Below are 7,664 nucleotides of genomic sequence, written 5' to 3' on the forward strand. Positions count from 1 at the left end.
CCCCACCCCCCGCGTCGCCCCTCTCTCTTCCAGAGATGAGAGGAAACATTTGACCTTTGACTTTCTGATTCTGGCTTATTTCACTTAGCATGATGTTCTCCAGTTTCATCTGTTTGCCAGCAAATGACATAATTTCATTCTTTATAGCTGATTAAAACTTCATCACGTATATACCACATTTTCTTTATCCATTCATCTGTTGACAGGCACATAGGTGGTTTTAAAACTTGGCTATTATAAATTGCACTGCTATAAACAGTGGTATGCATGTATCACTATAGTATGCTGATTTTAGTTCTTTTGGATAAATACCAATGTGTGGAATAAGTGGATCATATGCTGATCCCGTTCATAGTCTTTTTTTTTTTCCGTTGTAGATGGACACGGTACCTTTGATTTTTATTTTTACATGGTACTGAGGATCAAACCTAGTGCCTCACACATACTAGGCAAGTGCTCTACCACTGAGCTACAACCCCAGCCCCCCATTCCTGGTCTTTTAATGAATCTCCATACTACATTCCAAAGTAGTCGTTCTAATTTGCAATACCACTAACAATGTAAAAGTGTACCTTTTCCTCTAAAGGCTCACCAGCATTTATTGTTATTTGTATTCTCGATGAATGGCATTCTAACTGAAATGCAATGAAATCTCAGTATAGTTTTGATTTTCATTTCCCTGATAACTATGGATGTTAAAACATTTTTCATATATTTATTGCCCATTTCTATTTCTTCTGAGAAATATCTGTTTAGTTGTTTGTTATTTGATTGGGTTATGTTTTTTCCGTATAAGTTTTTAGAGTTCTTTATGTACTCTGGATATTAATCCCCTATTGGAAGAGTAGATGGCAAAGATTTTCTCCCATTCTATAGGCTCTCTCTTCTTGATCTTGTTTCCTTTGCTGTGCAGAAGCAAATTTGATGTCATCCCACTTTGATTCTTGGTTTTATTTCTTGAACCTAAGAATCGTATTAAGGAAGTTGGTGCCTGCACCAGTATGTTGCAGTTTTGATTCTGTGTTTTCTTCTAACAACAACAGTGTTTCTGGTCTAATTCCTAGGTTTTTGATCCACTTTGAGTTGATTTTTGTTCAGGGAGACAGAGATAGATCTATTTTCATTCTATATCTGTGTATCCAGTTTTCCCAGCACCATTTGTTTAAAAGGCTGTGTTTTCTCCAACTTTTTTTTTTTTTTTGGCATCTTTGTCCTTTGACAAAGATGACAGTATCTATGTGAATCTGTCTCTGTCTTCCATTATTTTCCATTAGTCTTTATATCTGTTTTTATGCCAACACCATGCTGTTTTTGTTATTTTACCTCTGTAATATAATTTGAGATCAGGTGTTATGGTGCCTTTGGCATTGCTCTTATTGTTGGTATTGCTTTGGCTTATCCTGGGTCTTTTATTGTTCCATATGAATTTTAGGACTTTTTTCTAGTTCTGTGAAGAACGTCATTGTTATTTTGATGGGTATCACATTGAATCTGTAAATAACTTTTGGTAATATGGCTTATTTATTCTCCCAGAACATGATACGTCTTTCCATCTTCTGAGGTCATCCTCATCTTCTTAATGCGCTACTATTTTTTTTTATTGTAGAGGTCTTTCACCTTCCTAGTTAGCTTTATTCCCCAGGTTGTGGTGTTGTAGTTTTTTTGTCTGTTTAAGGCTACTGAGAATTGAATTGTTTCCCTGATTTCTTTCTGAACAGATTCATTATTAGAGTATAGGAAAGCTATAATTTTTATATGATGACATTGTAATCTGCTGCTTTGCTAAGTTTGTCAGTTCAAGAAGTCTTGTGGATTTTTTGAGGTCCTCTAAGTACATGATCATATTGTTAGCAAACAGAGGTAGTTTGATTTCTTCCTTTCCTGAAATTAATTCTCTTGCCTGATTGCTCTGGCTCAAGTTTCAAGAACTATTATTGAATAGGAGTGGTGAGACTGGATATTTTTGTCTCATTCTGTATTCTAGAGGAAATGCTTTCAGTTTTTCTCCATCTAATCTGATGTTGGTTTGAGTTTTATAGTGTTTATGATGTTGAGTTAAGTTCTTCAGTCCCTAGTTTCTTCAGTGTTTTAACATGAATGGGTGCTGGATTTTGTCAAAGGCTTTTTCTGCATCTATTGAGATGTGAGTTTTGTCCTTAATTTTATCCATTTGATGAATTAACATTTATTGATTTGTATATGCTGAAACAACCTTGTTTCCCTGAGATGACTCCAACTTGATCATGGTGTATAATCTTCTTAATGTATTCTTAAATGAAGATTGCTAATATTTTTGTAAAAAATTTTTCCATCTATGTTCTTCAGGGATATTGGTCTAGTGTTCTTTCATTGATGTATCAAAGTGATACTGTATTCACAGCATGAACTTTGGAGTGTTCCCTCCCTCTCTATTTTATGAAATAATTTGAGAAAGATTGGCATTAGCTCTTCTTTAAAGGTCTGATAGAACTCACATGAGAATCCATCTGATCCCTGACTTTTCTTAGTTGCAAGATTTTTTTGGCTTTTTGTTTGTTTGTTTGTTTTTTAAAGTTGTAGTTGGCCACAATTTATTTATTTATTTATTTATTTGTGGTGCTGAGGATCAATCCAGGGCTTCACACGTGCTAAGTGAGCACTCCACCGCTGAGCCATAACCCCAGCCCCGAGATTTTTTTGTTGTTGTTGTTACCTCTTAGTCTTTTTAGGTTTTCTGTATCCTTTTGGTTCAATTTCAGTAGATCTTATATGTCTAGAAATTTTTCAATGCCTTCTAAATTTTTCAAATTATTGGAATATTAGTGTTATGGTTTATATATGAGATGTCCCCTGAAGGCTCATGTGCAAGACTAAGCAAGAATTTTCAGAGATGAAATGATTATGAGAGGTATAACATAATCAGTGGATTAATCCACTGATAGGGATCAACTGGGCAGTAACTATAGGCAAGTAGAGTGTAGCAGGAGGAAGCAGGTCACTGGGGGTATGTCTTTGGGGTTCATATTTTGTCCTTGGTGGATAGAACTATTTTCTCTGTTTCCTGGATGCCCTGTTCTGTGCTTCTATCCTCCACCACATCCTTCTAGCATGATTTTCTGCCTCACCTTGGCCCTAGAGCTGTGAAGTCAGCTGATCATGAACTGAATCTCTGAAACCACGAGCCAAAATAAACTTTTCCTCCTAAGAATTGTTCTTGTCAGATGTTTTCATTACAGCAACAAAAAAATGAATAAAACATAAGTTTTCAAATTAGTCCCTACTGTTTGCTGGATTTCAGCAACATGTATGATGATTATGTCTTTTTTCATCTCTAATTTTATTAAGTTGGGTCTTCTCTCTTTTTGTATTAGTTTTCTGTAAGGGTTTATCAACCTTGTATATATATTCAAAGAACCAGCTCTTTGTTACTTTGATCATTTGTATTATTTAATGTTTATTTCGTTAATTTCAGCTCTAATATTAAGTATTACCTGTCTTCTACTGGTTTTCAGATTGGTTTGTTTCTTTTCTAGGACCTTAAGAATGTAATATTAGATGGTTTGTTTTGGGATCTTTTGTTTTTCTCATGTAGACACTTAATGCTATAAACTTTCCTCTTAGAACCACCTTCATACCATCCCAAAGATTTTGGTATATTGTATCAGTATTCTCATTTGATTCTAGAAATTTTTTTGTTTCTCTTTTTTTTCTCTTATTCTTTTCTCATTCTTAAGATTATTATTTAATCTTCGTGTGTTTATGTGGTTTCTATAGTATTGCTTGTTGTTGATTTCTAATTTCATTCCAATATGTTAAATGTTAGGCATTATATCACTTTTTTATGTGCTAAAGCTTTGTTTTGTGACTCAAACTATAGTCTGTTTTGGAGAAGATTCCATGAGCTTCTAAGAAAGTAAATTCAGCTCTTGGGTGAAATATTTTATAGATATCTTTTAGGTCGATTTGCTCTATGTTATTATTTAAGAAAGAAGTACGTTTATTGATTTTATGTCTAAATTACCTGTCTGTGGGTGAGAATGGTGTTTTGAAATCACCCAGTATTATTATATTGGGGTCTATCTGAGACTTAATGTCAAGAGTGTTTATTTAATAACCCAATAAATAAATGGGCAGATGAATTAAACAGATACTTCTCACACAAAGAAATACAAATGGCCAAATATATGAAAAATATGTCCAACACTATTAGCATTTAGGGAAATGCATTCAAACCACACTGATTTAATGCAATTTCTATTAAAATCCCAATAATGTTCTTCATAGAAATGGAAAAAGCAATCATGAAATTTATCTGGAAAAATAAGAGGCCCAGAATAGCCAAAGGAGACCTTAGCAAGAATAGTAATGCAGGAGGCATCACAATACCGGATCTTAAATTATACTAAAGCTATAGTAACAAAAACAGCATGGCATTGGCACCAAAACAGACATGAGGACCAATGGAACAGAATAAAAGACACAGAGACACACAACCACATAAATACAGTTATCCCATCTTAGACAAAGGTACCATAAACATACATTGGAGAAAATATAACTTCTTCAACAAATGATGCTGGGAAAACTGGAAATCCATATGTAGCCAAATGAAATTGAGCCTCTCTCTCTCACCCTGTACAAAACTCAACTCAAAGTAGATCAAGGAGCTAGGCATTAGACCAGAGATCCTGCACTTATTAGAAGAAAAAGTAGGCCCAAGTCTCCATCATGTCACTTTAGGAACTGACTTTCTCAATGAAACTCCTAAAGTACAAGAAGTAAAATTGAGAATCAATAAATGGGATGGTGTCAAACTGAAAAGCTTCTTCACAGCAAAGAAAACAATCAAGAATGTGAACAGAGATCCTATAGAATGGGAGAAAATCTTTGCTACCTGTATTTCAGATAGAGCATTAATCTCCAGGTTATACAAAGAACTCAGAAAACTTAACACCAAAAAAAAACCCAAATAACCCAATCAATAAATGGGCAAAGGAACTGAACAAGCACTTCACACAAGAAGAAATACAAATGGTTATAAAATATATAGAAACAATGTTCAACATCTCTAGCAATTAGAGAAATACAAATTAAAACTACATTGACAAGATAGAGGACACAGAGACAACCCTACATAAATATGGTTATATCATACTAGACAAAAGTGCCAAAAACATTCACTAGAGAAAAGATAGCCTATTCAACAAATGGTGCTGGCAAAACTAGAAATCCATATGTAGCAAAATGAAATCAACCCTATGTCTCTCACGCTGCACAAAAGTCAACTCAAAGTGGATCAAAGAGCTCAGACTCTAAAACCCAGGAGGGTATGAAATGAGATGATCCAAATTCTGAAAGAAAACAACTGCCAGCCAAGATTATTATATCCAGTAAAATAAACAAAGTAGAAATGAAAACTTTTCAAGATAAGGATAAAATAAATAATGGTTACTAAGCCAGCACTACAAAAAACACTTAAATACTACCCACAGAAGACCTCAAAAAGCAAACCCCAGAACTCTAAATGGGTGAATCTCACTGGAAGAACAGTTAAACAAATGAAAATTAAGACTGAATTAAATACCACTACCATATACATCCATAAGAATGGGACTCTAATTAGAATAATGAATTCTGCTGTCATGTATAACTAAAAGAACCAATTAAAAAGAGTGAATTAAAAATGTGAAACAAATCAAAATGTCAGGAAATAAAAATCTTTCCATAATAATTCTAAATGTAAATGGTCTCTATTCTCCAATTAAAAGACACAGACTTGCTTAGTGGATTAAAAAGTCAAAGTACAACTATATACTATGTTTTTGAACTATATGCTATATGAAATAAATCCTTAATGTTTATTGGACTCATTTAATCCTCACAGTAACCCCATGTACTTCATACTAGAATTATTCCTATTTAAAGATGTAGAAAGTAATTTTTTTTGCTTTTATTTTTTTATTAATTTTTTTAATTTGTTCTTTTTAGAAATACATGCATTAGAGTATATTTTGACATACATGACTTATTCTAATTAGAACCCCATTCTTGTGGTTGTACGTGATGTAGAGTTATACTGGTCATATATTCATATATAAGAAACTTATGTCTAGTTCATTTTACTGTTTTGTGGAAAGTAATATTTAGAGATGCTAAGAAAACTTGCTCATGGTTAAAGTAGTAAATCTGGTGTTTGAATATAGGTAGCCTGATTCCTAAGTAAATGACCATAAAAATTAAAAAGACATCTAGAGAGAGATGTTTGTTGCAATATTAGTCATAATATCTAAAAATCATGAAATAGTTAAGTCCAACAGTAGTGAAATAGTTCATTAAACCATGATACACTTATCAATATAGGTGTTATTTTAAATTATATTTTCCCAAAGTTTCATAATAGGAGAAAATTGTTATATTAATTTTTAAAATGTTAACAGAATATATTGTGTTTATAACACAAATCACCATATAAATAAAATTTTAATTACATAAAAATTATAAATAGTTGGGCACGGTGAAACATGTGTGCCTGTAATCCCAGCGTCTTGGAAAGCTGAGCCAGGATTGCAAATTGGAGGCCAATCTGGGCAGTTTGTAGGACCCTGTCTCAAAATAAAAACTGAAAATGGCTGGAGATGTATCTCAGTTATAAATCACCTCTGGGTTTGAATCCCAGTACCACAAAACAAAACAATAATAATAATAATTTAATTATAAAGTAATAAAAATCTAATACATTATTAAAAATATTACTATTGAGTAGTAGGAATATAGATTTGTATTCACTTATTTCTTTTATATATTATTTATCTTTTACACATTCTTTATTGGGCAAGTTTAATTTTAAAATAGTAAAAATTATAAATTACATTTTAAAAATCAACAAAATTTTAAAATGCTGGAATAATAGTTACACTGTAAGTTGATATTTAGCATAATAAAAAAATAATACTGATTGTAGGAAATATAACTATTTTACTATATATAACTTTCTAAGTTGTACAAGTAATATATAATCATCATAGAAATATTAGAAAATATAAATAAGAAAATAAACAATAAAAATAAAATTAGGCCTGGTGTGGTGTCACATGCCTGTAATTCCAGCGGCTCAGGAGGCTCCAGAGAATCACAAGTTCAAAGCCAGCCTAAGCAACTTAGTGAGGCCCTAAGCAACTCATCAAGACCCTGTCTCTAAATAAAATATTTTTAAAGAGACTGGGGATGTGGCTCAGTGGTGAAGTACCCCTGGGTTCAATCCCTGGTACCAAAAAACAAAATTAAATAAAATTACATTTCTACAAACCTACAACTCAATTTTGGTGAATTTTCTTCCATATTTGCAAATACAAATGTCCAACAGTGCCCTATTGTCAGACATTTGCATTGCTATACTTGTATTAAATCCTATGTACATATACTTTAAAGAATTTCCATTTGGGGATGAAGCTCATTGCTAGAGCACATGTTTAGCATACGTGAGGCCCCGAGTTCAATCCCCAGCACCACAAAACAAAAACAAAAAGTGTATTCATAAGTTTATTGAAGTACACTAAAGTAATTAAATTTATTGTCACATGGGTGACTATTTTATTTCTTATCAGTTTTTATTTGTATATATACACACATTCATTTATATATATATATATATATATATATATATATATATATATATATATATATAT

General features: G+C 32.4%; 1 protein-coding gene across 5 annotated transcripts in view; it reads left to right on the forward strand.

The window, feature by feature from the left end:
* Rpgrip1l (RPGRIP1 like) overlaps positions 1 to 7,664 on the forward strand; it is a 104,629-nt gene that overhangs the window by 53,398 nt on the left and 43,567 nt on the right. The gene's annotated exons all lie outside the window — the stretch shown is intronic.

The sequence above is a fragment of the Marmota marmota genome, unplaced genomic scaffold (assembly GCF_001458135.2).
Source record: "Marmota marmota marmota unplaced genomic scaffold, marMar, whole genome shotgun sequence".
Taxonomy (NCBI): Eukaryota; Metazoa; Chordata; class Mammalia; order Rodentia; family Sciuridae; genus Marmota; species Marmota marmota.